The 13,332-nt window shown below is 44.2% G+C and overlaps 1 long non-coding RNA gene across 1 annotated transcript in view; it reads right to left on the reverse strand.

The window, feature by feature from the left end:
• LOC113593138 (uncharacterized) overlaps positions 1-13,332 on the reverse strand; it is a 284,583-nt gene that overhangs the window by 21,111 nt on the left and 250,140 nt on the right. The window contains exon 5 of the long non-coding RNA XR_003413187.2: positions 8,573-8,642. This is a non-coding gene — a long non-coding RNA (uncharacterized LOC113593138). The remainder of the gene's footprint in view (positions 1-8,572; positions 8,643-13,332) is intronic.

The following is a 13,332-nucleotide window of genomic DNA, read 5'->3' on the forward strand; positions in this document are numbered from 1 at the left end:
TGGCTGACCTCATGGGCTCATCACCTCTACGGATGGCTCTCATGGGTGTGTCACTAACTCAGACCTCTCAGCTCTGAAGCAGCTGTCTTCCTGCCATGGTACCTGCACCTGGCTGCCTCTTAGGTGCCTCCAACACGACTGGTCCAAAGCAAAAATCAGTAGTCTCTACTGATTCCCCCACTCAGCCTTCCCTCTGTGTCTATCGCCATCAGTGTATCCAAACCAGAATCTTTGGGGGTGACCTGACATCTGCTTCTCCTACACATTCCCACATCTAAAATTAATCACCGAGCTCTTCAAATTCTTCACTGTATGACTCCTCTACCTCTTGCACTGCCACTACGTTCTATGTCTTACCTGCCCGGTCGCATCCTTCTCCCTGACCTCCCTACTTCCATCTCCTGCCTCTCCAACCCATTCTCCATAGACAGGTTGGAGTTATCCTACACACATTGATGAGCTCAGGCAACTTTCCTGTTTAAAAAGCGCTTGATGGTTCCTCATTGTCTATAGGCAAAAATGCAACCTCCTCAACCCGACATAAAAGGCTCTGATTATTCAGCTCCTGCCTGCATCCTGACCTCATTGCCGGCCACTTGTCCCCTCTTACAGTCATTCTAAGTTATGCTTAGTTTCTAGCATTTCTCCTACAGTTCTTGTCCCTCTGCCTTTGCATACATTATTTTCTCTGCCTTGAAGGCTCTTGACTCCTTGGTAAATACAAGCTCATCCCTAAGGTTTGCTCAAACACCTCTTCAGTACACTCTTTGCGGGTCTCCCTCTACCAGAGAGGTCACTGCTTTGTTCTCAGTATTTTCATAACATTTTGACTCTGTCGTTCTTAGCACCTCTTTCACAATTTTTTTGTAATTATTTATTTACAAGACCGTTTCCCTAGCTCAAACGAGCTCTCTGAGGGCAAGGACCTTGCCTTCTTTACCTCTTCAATTTCTGACACTTAGTAGCCCTTTGTAAATAAAATTGGAAAATGGCTGAGAAAAAGGAGGTTCAGAGAGGTGAAGTGGATTTTTCCAGTCACACAGATAGTTACTGGCAGTTTCTGGGCTGGAATCATGACCATCTGACTCTGCATTTGTGTCCTGTATACTGTCCAGTGGCTGGGACCTGAAATCCAATGGTCACAGGGGGGCTGTGGGTGGGTAGAGAGCAGGAGACAAACCCATCCACTGATATCAAAGTGGATACGGTGCAGCAGACAGAAGCTGGGACCTGGGGGAATCTCTGGTTGTCAACATCGGGGGCATGCACAGGAGGAGATGGAAGAGTATTAGCCGTGCAGCAGAGAGCCACAGCAGAGAACCCAGGAACAGACAACCTTCAGGAAGCCAAGAGGAGAGGTATTCAAGGAGGTGGCATCAGGTAAACTCATCAGGAGGCACAAGGGCTCTATATCAGTCAGGGTTCTGCAGAGAAATGGGACCAACAGTACATCTATATTTGTGCCTTTATCTCTACCTCTGCATCTAGAAAGACATTTATTATAAGGTATTGGCTCACTCAATTATGGAAGCTAAGAAGTCCCACTATCTGCCGTCTGCAGGCTGGAGTTCCAGGAAAGCAGGTGCTGTAGTTTGAAAGCTTGAGAGTCAGAGAGCCGAGCGGTACAGATTCCAGGCTGAGTCTAACGACCCGAGAAGCAGGAGTACACAGGGCAGAAGATTGTGGTCCAGACCAAGGAGTCAGGCAGAGAGGGAATTCAACCTTCCTCTGCCTTTTTGTTCTTTTCAGGCCCTCAATGGATTGGATGATGCCCACCCACAGTGGGGAGGGCCATCTGCTTCGCTCAGTTCACCAATTCAAATGCTAATCTCTTCCAGAAACACCCTCACAGACACACCCAGAAATAACGTTTAACCAGATATCTGAGCATCCCGTGGCCCATAAACTTATCTATCACAAGCTGCTGGGATTTGAGAGGTAGAAAGTCAATTCCTGAGGATCCTAACAGCCAGATGAAGTCAGGGTCCTGATCTTAGAACCCAGAAGCACAGGCTGGGTATCAAAAGAAGGACTTGGGCACAGGTAACAGAACGGGAAGCCAGTTTCCAGAATCAAGTTACAAAACAGAGAACACAGGGAGGGAAGTAGAGAAGGGTGGAATCTGTAGCATCCTTGCTTCTCAACTAGGTCACACTCTAAAAAGCAGGAATCTTCACAACACACAATATATTAAACATGCTCCTGTATTGTATTTCCACATTTTCCCTCCCCAGGGTCCTTTTCCTTCATTTCCAGATGCATTTTTCGGTGTTCATTAAAGACCAACTGGTACTGACTTTGGATTATGGGCCAGTGCCACCAATTTTTTGAGAGAGAAGAGTGCTCATAGTGCAAGGTTTGTTTAGAACTTGGAAGGTCAGCAGCTCCTCCCAGGAGCTTCTCTCAAGGGCGGTCGGAAGCCTGTGTCTGGGAGGACGCCCTTGGGCTGGGCTTCAGGTTTTCGTATCTGCTCACTTCTGACCTGGCCTCAAAAAAGGTATTAAAATGCATTTCAACTCTTTATTTTTCCTGGCCCAATTAACCAAAGTGTTTAATAAGTAACAGGGATGTTTCCAGTAATTTAGCACTTCATTAGTAATTTGTTCCATTATAATATGTATCACCAAAATCAACTCAATTCAGACAACCATTTGCTGCCTTCACTGAAGATAATGACTTCTAATTCCCATTACTGGAGCATCTTATAAACCTTTTAAGTGGTTCACTACTCTTCATTAAGGTGTATCTCAGAAAGATTTTGGACCTTGCAAAAAAGTAAATAAAACCCATGAAAATTGAACCGCAGATAGGCAAATAAAATTGAATAAACACACCTCAGGGATACCATACCATGACTGTGCAGGGACGGGCTTTTGTGTTTTTGCATAAAACAAAGTCTATTTCTTGTTAAGTCAGGGAATTTGAATTTTGCCCTTTCAGATACCTGAGGCAGCTAGAAATTTCATTCCTATTTCATGGAGATGAGGGCTTATACAATCAGAGAATGTTATGAGAAGGCATCTAAATATTCTGTAATGCAGTTGAAAAGGATTTTAAAAGTCAACAGACTGTGGTTCAGAAACTGGTTCCCATGAAAGCTTGTCCTGTCACTGTGAATGGATGTTGAGTGCAACAGAGCTCTCACCCTTGGGTCCTGGCTTAACATGGACTTTGCCTGTTTGCATTGTGTCTTGTGTCTGCCTCAGAGCACTGAGCACTGAGTACTGGGTTGTGTCTCCCCACAGCACCCAGAATAGCACTTAGCACTGAGTACTGGGTTGTTGTCTGCCCCACAGCACCCAGGACAGTACTAAGCACTGAGTACTGGGTAGGATGGTACCCAGTTGCTTGCCTCCAGCTTGCTGTAACTAACATGAATTAAGAACCTGCACCATGTGCTACCCACTGTACAGAGACATTGAGTGTCACCTCATTTATTCAGCAATTGGAGCTTACACTTTTAATTTTCTTTTAATGCTTATTTATTTTTGAGAGAGAGAGAGAGAGAGAGAGAGAGAGAGAGAGAGAGCGAGCACGCAAGTGGGGAAGAGGCAGAGAGAAAGGGAGACAGAGTCCAAAGCAGGCTCCAGGCTCCCAGCTGTCAGCACAGAGCCCGACACAGGGCTTGAACTCATGAACAGTGAGATCATGACCTGAACTGAAGTCAGTTGCTTAACCGACTGAGCCACCCAGGCGCCCGTGGAGCTTACACTTGTAACTACCAAAACTTTTGCTCTCTTATATTAGCTGATTTTGACAGAAATTATTCTGTAATACAAGGTGTTATTTCTTTGTCTTCCAAGCCAAGAGTACTACTTAGATCCCTACACCTAAGGATCTCAATGGGAAGCAGGATTCAAGGTTTGAAGTGGTAGCAGGAAGTATGAGAGAGGACAGGATGAAAGGCAAACAGGGAGAGGAGGCAAGATTGGAAGTGGCCTGCAGCCATTTGCTCATTTATTCACTCCACAGATACTTGCTGAGTGCCTACTATGTGCCAAGCCCTGTGTTGTTTGAAGATTTAATGAAGATTTAAAGATTTTAATGATGGGCCACTGAAGATTTAATGATGGGCCAGGAAAACGTGCTGTCTTCGTGAAGCCTCCAGTCCAGTGGGAAAGTCTGAGCAGGGAATGTACCAGAGTGGAATAAATACTGTGACAGAGGAAAGAGTGGCAAGAGAAAGCAGTGAGGACATATAAAATGAGACAGCTCCCAAAGGGCAACCTGGAGGGAGTCATGTGACTGGGTGCCGAGTAAAGCCTGGCAGAACCTCCTAGTGTGTCAGTGAGAACTGATGAGGTTTGAGCGTAAAACACTGCAGGACTGACATCCTGTTCCCAGAAGAAAGGTGTAGGTGCAGAGACAGGCAAATGTGAAGATCAGAAGGCAACAGAGACACGGGTTTACTTTTCCTATGGGAGCAGCTATGGCATCTAATGGGATCAAGGTGCTATAGAAGTTGAGGCACTCCCCTCTGACGGTGTGCTACACTGGGATTTAAGGAAGGTGTAGCAGGTGTTTTCATAGAGTCCGTTATCTGACTCTAGCGTTTTTAAGCAGTGTCTCAGCTATCTATTTGTGCCTAACAAACCATCCTAAAACTTAGCCGCTTAAGCCAGTTAAGCATTTATTCTGGCTCATGAGTGTACTTATCAATTGGGTGGTTCCTCTGTTCTCAGCTGGGTTCACTAAAGTGCTAGAAGTCATCTGGAGGTCAGGTTGACAACTCTGGTGACCTTGGCTGGTCTCTCTCTCATGTGTTGGGGGTTGATCTGGGATGGCCTTGGCTGGGACAAATGGACCTTCCTTCACATGGCCTTGCATCCTCCAGCAGGCTAGCCTGGATGTGTTTACATGTTATGTCAAAGTTCCAAAAGGGCAAGTTAAAGTGTAAAGACCCCTTATGTCCAGGCTCAGAGCTGACATACTATCACTGTGGCCACATTCTTTGGGCCAAAACGAGATTTGAGCAGAGGCAAATAGACTCCACTTCTTCATGGGAGGAACTACAGAGTCATGTTGCAAAGGCGTAAACTCAGGAAAGGGCATGATTGGGCTCATTTTTACAATCCATCCCACAAACAGCACCTTGTGGAAAATGCAGTGTGTCCCTAGTACAACGCATCATGACTCGTGTCTCTGATGTCCTCTAGGCCTCGTCATGAATGGGCATGTCCATTCTTGTGAAAGGAACCCAGGTGTCAGACCCCTCAGGCTTTCCTCAGCCTCCGTTGTACTGGGTCTTGTCTTTCCACTTAAAAAGAGTGGAAGTGAGCCAAAATAAGAGCCGTGACCTATTAAGGCTGTTGGTCAGCTTTACTGACCATAATCATCATATTGATCACTGATATAGCTACATCTGCCTTAGTCAAGAGACAGATTCATTGGAACAAGATGGTTGGCAGATTGCCACATCAAGTCAGAGGGCCATGTGTGCTGATGTTCTTTTAATAAACATTTAATACAGTGCTGGGTGCTTAGATGAGCTTGGGGTCACTGTTAATAAAAGCCTGGGCTCAAAGATCTCATATATTTGGCACAAATGTGCCACCAGCCATTGGAATACTTCATGAGTTCCATTCTCATCTCAAGAAATGAAAACAAGTTTTTCGTTGGTGAAGACAAGAGTCTTTCTTCTCTGTATCTTCTGATAGGATCTTTTGTATTTTCAAACTCTGTTCACACTTTCTTTTCTTTACACTAGGAGAAAGACTGCCTTTTCTTCCTCAGTTTCTGTTATAGAAATCCAAGAAAGGCTAATACTGCTGCAACAAATATGGCAATGCAGATATCTCTTTGAGATACTGATTTCTATTCTCTTGGATATAAACTCAGAAGTGAGATTACTAGATCATATGGTAGTTCTATTTTTAATTTTTTTAAGAACCACCATACTGTTTTTCAAGTCAGGTGCACCATTTTACATTCTTACCAACAGTCCACAAAAGCTGCAATTTCTCTACATCCTCACCAACACTTGTTATCTGTTTTATATAATAATCATCCTCATGGATGTGAGGTGATATCTTATTGTGGTTTTGATTTGCATTTTGCTGATGATTAGTGACGTTGAGCATCTTTTCATATATTTCTGTTGGTCATTTGTAGGTCTTCACTGGAAAAATGTCAATTCAAGGTCACTTTTTTTTAGTTTTTTTTTTTTAACTTATTTATTTTTGAAAGACAGAGAAAGACAGAGCATGAGTGGGGGAGGAGCAGAAAGAAAAGGAGACAGAGAACCCAAAGCAGGCTCCAGACTCTGACCTGTCAGCACAGAGCCCGACGGGGGGCTCGAACCACGAACCACGTGATCATGATCGTGAGATCATGACCTGAGCCGAAGTTGGACGCTCAACCGACTGAGCCACCCAGGCACCCCCAAGATCTATTCTTAAGTGGGGTTATTTGGTGTTCTGTTCTGAATGGTAGGAGTTCTTTATATTTTTTTGGATATTAAGCTTTTATCAATTATTTACAATAGCCAAGACATAAAAACAACCAAAAGGTCCACTGAAGGATCAATGGAGAAAGAAAATCTGGTCTGTACATACACAGAATATTATAAGTCTTTAAAAAGAAAGAAATCCTGTCCCACACAACAACAAGGATGGCCCAGGAGGATGTTATGCTAAGTGAAATAACCTGCTCGTGTTTGTAAGGACAAACACTGCATGTTTCCACTTATATGAGGTCTCTAAACCAGTCACACTCATAGAAGTAGGGATTAGAATGGTGGCTGCCAGGGGGTGTGGGGTGGCAAACGGGGTTGTTCACGGGTATAAAGTTCCAGTTATGTACCAGAATGAGTTCTAGAGGTCTGTTTCCTAACACAGTGCCTGTAGTTAACAATAATGTATGGTGCACTTACAACAATTCTTAAGAGGACAGATCTCATGTTAAGTGCTCCTACCACAAGACAAACAAAAACAAAAACCTAAAAGGGCAGGAGGAAGCTTTTGGAGTTGATGGATATATTTATTACCGTGATTGTGGTCATGGTTTCAGAGGTGTATGCATATGTCCAAGTGCATCAAATTGTATGCATTAAATATGCACACATTTTTGTTTATCAATTATACTTCAAAAAAGTTGTTTAAAAAAGAAAGAAAAGAAATCCAGAAAGGGATCTAATGGGACCAGTTTGGCCTTGGGTGCCTAGTGTGGTCCAGCCAACTGCCTCCAGGAGGTGGGTACTATTGTACCAACTGGACATTACTAATGGCAACCTGTATATGGAGGAAGGGTCTTACACAGTTCTTAGTAAGATACAAGGGGATGAGCAAGAGAGGGGGATGGCAATAAGGTGTAGGATGGATCAAACATTTTTCTATTTGAGATTATCTATTTACTCAGATTAGCTTGCAGGTACCATGTGACTACATAGACAAGTTATCAAATAAAATACAAAACAGTAACAAAAACCCATATATAGTACTTACTGTGTCTCTGATTAGAAGTATTGAGTTATCCTAAGATTCTACAAGGAGGCAAAGATGACTTACTGATTATATTTTGAACTGTTCTTTCCTGAATGATGCCTGATGATGGCTTTGTAACTTGCTGGTTTATATCTTTTTAATGAACTATGTTAAAATGGTTATTTGAGATCTCACTTGCTGAAATGTGGACTGATGGGGGTTTATTTCATGAGTGGAGCTGATCTACTGGTAGACATCTTGACACCAAATTGCAGCAGAGGCCCTTCCAGTGTGCCATGTGACCATCCCCCAGGTGTCCCTACACCAAGCCCCACACCCTCAGCAACAAGCATCCCCAGTGTGAGCTCTCAGCCCTCACACAGCCCAGCTGTTCGTTGTATGGGTAGACTCCAAGGAAAAAAGTAAAAACATTATGGTTGAGCTTGATAGAGGAAAACAAGCTAATAATCATCCCGATGGATAACTAATATTGCCCATTCCATGGGTAGTGTTCCAAAGGAAGTGTATGTAATAAATGAGAGGAGCAAAGGAACATCTGCTTAGGGCTTTCAGTGCTCTGACTCCAAAAGACTCTCGCTGCTGGATGAAATACCTCCAGTGCATACTCCAAAATGTTCTAGAAAACACAAAGGATGTCTCAGGTGCCACACTGAGAAGTTAATACTTTCAGAGCTTCCATTTTCTGGAGGCCACTAGATTCCCTAAAGCGTCTTGTTCCCATCTTCTCCTCCCATCTCCTGATGCTACCACTCCTTCCTGGGATGTCACTGGCTCCAGGACACAGCTCATCTATTTGGCATTAGTATTCCTTACTGAGAGATGGCAAGTAAAGGTTGATGGGTTTGGCAGCAGCAGAATTGTTCTGAGCAGAGCCAGTGTGCACCCTCTTGGTAACCTCAACCAAGGGAGGTTAAGAAGCAAACAAACAAGACAGCTAGCATGAGTTCTTCTCCCCCTCCCTCTCCCCCCTCCTCCACCTTTATAAAGCTTTCCTGAGTAGGGATTGGGTCTCCCAACATGAGATTGGCCAGTGGGAACTCAGTCCCCTTAACATGAATGAACAAACAATTTCAAGTCACATATGTTTTGAGCATCAGCAAAGGACAGGCTTTTTCTCGTAAAAGACTTACCCTGGGTTGAGATCTTTTTTGGTTGGCGCAGAACTGCTTCCGCTGTCTCTTCATGTGCCCGTTACCTGCCCTAGAAAGAGTATAAATGCTGATATAAGCTTGTAGTTCAGGCTTTTCTTATGGCACTATTTCACCTTTCCCTGGTACCAGGAAGGCCCTCTACCCACCACACTCCTCCTCCCCCCAATGCAAGTAGCATCAATGGGCTGCTTGCTGGCACGGTTAAATAGGAAACAGAGGAACTGCACTGATTTCTGCTGTTGTGTTTGTGTATTTTCCCCAGTTTGCACACAGAACACAAGAGGACCCATTCTAACTACTGTTGTTAAATCCTGATTGCTGCTGACACATTATTAAGAACAACAAAGTGGAAGCCCTTTTGTTCTTTGCTCTCTCCAAGAGAACAGCCCACTGGACCCTCCCTCACTGAAGTCAGATGCTCTCCTTCCTGCCATTTCATACATACTTTGACTCAAAAACCATGCATTTGAGCCAAACGAAACACTCTGGGGAATGTTCCATTGTAGAGGTACTGGTTTGGTTCATCTCATGTCAATAAGCATTTGTTTAGGATCTATTTTTTTTTTAACGTTTTTATTTATTTTTGAGAGAGAGCAAGTAAGAGAGTGAGGGAGCGAGCACGAGCAGGGGAGGGCCAGAGGGAGAGAAGGAGATACAGAATCTGAAGCAGGCTCCAGGCTCTGAGCTGTCAGCACAGAGCCCCAGGTGGTACTTGAATCCACAAAAACATGAGATCATGACCTGAGCCGAAGTTGGACACTTAACCGACTGAACCACCCCGGCGCCCCCAGGATCTATTATTTTCTCTGCCTTTGGGGACACACAAAAAACCAAGTCACTGCCCCTATCCTCAAGGAGCTCACAGTTTATGGTGGATATAGAGTTGCCAATTAAGTACACTAAGATGACTTTGGAACAATCTACAAGAAGGAACATGGATGCTATTATGCAAGAAAGGAAGACACTGACTCTTACTGGGGTGAGACAGGAAGTCTTTCTAAGGAAAGTGATGACAGAGCCAAATCTTAAAGGAAGAATAAGAATTTTTCAAGCATTTACTCATTCACTCAACAAATATTAAATTTTCCATGTGCTAGGGAGGTAGATTCCAGCAAGTATGTGAGTGAGACCTGAGAGTGAGTCATTGTTGGAGGACGGAGAAACATCAGGAAGAGCAAAGACCATGGAGAGGAACCTGGATAGGTAATAGAAGGTGCACACAAGAAACTGTGGAAGGGGGCACCTGGGTGGCTCAGTTAAGCTTCCAACTCAAGTCATGATCTCATGGTTCGTGGGATTGAGCCCCACACAGCACAGAGCCTGCTTGGGATTCTCTCTATCCCTCTCTTTCTTCCCCTCCCCCCACTCTCTCTTTCAAAATAAATAAACATTTAAAATTTTAAAATAAAGAAACTGTGGAAGGACAGGTGCACAGAGGAGGGTACGAGGACAGGAGGGAGGACACTGGGACTCAATTCCAAAGAGTCTGAGCTTTACTCTTCAGAGGAGAAAAACTATTGAAGGAACCTAACAGTGACATAATCAGATTTGTGTTTTAGCAAGACAGCACTGTCGTGTGTAAAGGAACAGTGCGGGTGGAGACAAGACTCAAAGAACGGAAAGCAATGAGGATGCTATTGCTGTAATTAACAGAGAAGAGCAAAGGCTTGGGTCTGAATAAAGGCAGTGATATTAGAATTGGAAAAAAGGGCATAAATGTGAGAGTTCAGAAATAATAGGGCTTGCTGCCTGCACAAGTGTAGTGGGTCATCGGAGAAGACTGATTTGCTGGAGGAAGACTATGCGTTGTGTTTTCAACAACTTAAGCTTGAAACTTCCAATAAGTATGTCTTTTGGGCAGTCAGAAATGTGGGTCTTGACTTTGGGAGAAAGGCTGGGTTGGAGGTACTATCTGAGGATCGCCTCCATAGGTGGTAACCAAAGAAAGCCAAGGAGGTAGATAGAAGGACAGCATGGAAAGGGAGGAAGCACAAAGACAACAGTATCTGGGGAATAAAACCTAGCAGAAAGAAGACAGCAAGATGATCTAGACGAAAAACAGAGACAGAAGGCCTCCAGAGACAGAAGAGATCACTCTTTTAGAAGCCAGGGGTGGAGAAGGTTTCAGGAAGGTGGGAATGCAGAAAGAAGTGCTTTTAAAGCTAAAAAATAAAATAAAGGGAGAGAGGGAGGGAGGGAGAAAGGGAGAAGGAAAGGGAGGGAGGAGGAAAGGCTGGGAGGCAGGCAAGCTTCAGAGGAGCTAAGCAGGATGAAGGCTGCAAAGAAGCCTTGGACTTCACAATCAGGACATCACTTCCTGAACTTAGAGCAGTTCAGCAGAGTTTTAGAAGACATATAAACTCCTTCCTACTTCAAGTTCATGAAGATTTTCCTTACAAGAAGCAAAAACACAAACAAAAAAAACCCCTTTGACTTTTTTCTTTAAAAACAAAACAAAAAGGTACACATGAACCAGCTCAGGTTGAGTCAAGCTTTAGCAAGTTAGCGTAGTTCTGCTTCCAGTTCACAGTTCAGTGCAGTTAATATCTGCCCCCAATGCCTTGCCATCTTCTGCATTCTCATATGCCACTGGCTGGTTCCTGGTAATCCTTTCTCTAGAAGGCCCTACTCTTTTCCTGGTTGGTGAGCTTGGGACTTCAGAGGCTGATCTTATCACTTCAGAAATCTTATCACTTAACCTTCTGTCCATAGGTCTGATTACAGAATTTTTCAGCTCACAAGAAACTTGCTTCCAAGAAAAATGCCATGTTTCTTTGTGTTTCCTGTTTTGTTCTCTTCCGTGTCCAGGAGTAAATTTTAGGGCTCTCAGTCACAGCTGTTTTGTAAAGCAAATTGGGAAACCACAACATAAAGTATGTGGGGAAATCTGTCAAGGAAGAAGAAGGAATTGAAAGAAGCAAAGATATCACAATAAAAGAGCCAAAGATTAACCATGAAGCTGGGGGGAGAATGGAAAATAAACCAGAGAAAGGGAGAAAGGACAGCACAGAGAAATACAAAAGTAAAGGTAAAATATTATTTTAAGGTATTCTTATATCCTAAAACGTTTGTTGACTAAATGAACAAAAACAAAGCAAGAGAAAACATGGGGCCAATGTTAACACTGCCTCCTTTGTGACCCTCAGCTGATGGGTACCCTATCCTTCTCATGTTTACAATCCAAGTTGTGGGATAAATCCTGCCTGTTCTAGAAGGTGGGATGAAGTGTGTGCTGGGCAGTGTGGCTGTTGCCCAAGTCTCTCGTATTGCAGAGATGCTCCCTCTTTCATGCTTGCTGGCATTTCATGGATTCAGATCCATTTGCTCTGGGTAGTAAACAGCCCCCCTGAATGTGTACTTTGCAAGAAAATGATCAGGTTGACTGTCTTTGGAGACTGGTGGGTTAGATATCCCAGAGCAGTTGACTCAGAAACCTTCCTATCATTGCTGAGAGAGAAATATTTGCACACAGATGATGGGCTGATCCTGGGCCTTATCTGGTTGCTAGAATGAACATCCAATGGGTATGTTAGATGTAAGAAACAGTATTCAGCAGGGGTTATTGTCTAGAATGGACACTTCCTCAGGACACTGTCTTTCTGCCTCTTGACTAGTCTAATTATTGGCATCATTCACTCAGATGGTTTCTCCATGAAGAGGTGACGGACAGCTGGCAGGACCAAATTAAGATCCATATAGCATGATAACCAGACAGAGAGGTGGCTCTTAACCTTATCTTCAGCTAGAAAATCTCTATAGAGGGATTATTATCAACCTAGGTTGGATTCTATGCCCATCCACAGACCAACTACTGTGGCCATTGGGATGAAGTTCTGTGATTAGCTCATTTCAGGTCAGGGGTCTACATCTCAATCACTAGCTAGAGAGATATGGTCCCATTAGATGTTAGGTCCCTACAGTTCCTGAAGTCAGTTTTCTGGAGACTGCTGGAAGAAGAGTACCCTTGCTCTTAGCAGAGTGCCGGGCCACCTGAAGAAACTCTCTCTCTTCTGGGTGTTGCATGTATGTTTGTGAAGTATGGGGATGCCAAAGCCATTGTGCAAGCATGAGGGGAGTCAGTCAGCCAACCAAAGAGGAGGTCATGTCTAAGGATGTGGTAGAGAAACAGAGCTGGAGTCTCTGGACCAATTCAACCCTGAAGACTCCCTTCCTCAGGCATCATTGGTCTTTAGACCAGTTCATATTGAATTTCTGGTTTTGTTTTTGTTTTTCAGCTTGTAGCCTGAAATACCCTAACTGGTATGTGGTAGGTGGAGATTGGTTCCAGAAAATATAAGAGATGCTGAGCAACCAAAAAAAGGTCCAGTAAAATGAGGATGATGAGCATGTGGCACAGAGGACATTTGTGGCCAGGTTTAAGGTTAAGGGAAGAGCCCTGGATCTTCACTGATGTTCAGTGCAAAACGCAGGCAGGAAATCAGGGTGAGGCCTCCTCATAATTACTGAACCTCACAAAAGTTCCTCATTACACGCAGCTACCATTTCTGGGAGTTGGGTCCGAGGGTGAGGAGTACACTTGGCTGCATTTCACACCAGCTGTCGGTCTGGGGGATTGGGAAGGCTGGGGTCTTCCCTTCCGGACAGTGATCTCTGAGGAGGTGAAGCTGGTACCTCAAGCTGGGGGCCTAGCTCCTACCCCAGAACCCCTTCTGTGCTTCTCTAAGATCGGCCTCTGACTTGCTGGAGGTGCTGTGCAGGGAAGGGTAAATGAAAGTCAG

The sequence above is a fragment of the Acinonyx jubatus genome, chromosome D1 (assembly GCF_027475565.1).
Source record: "Acinonyx jubatus isolate Ajub_Pintada_27869175 chromosome D1, VMU_Ajub_asm_v1.0, whole genome shotgun sequence".
Taxonomy (NCBI): Eukaryota; Metazoa; Chordata; class Mammalia; order Carnivora; family Felidae; genus Acinonyx; species Acinonyx jubatus.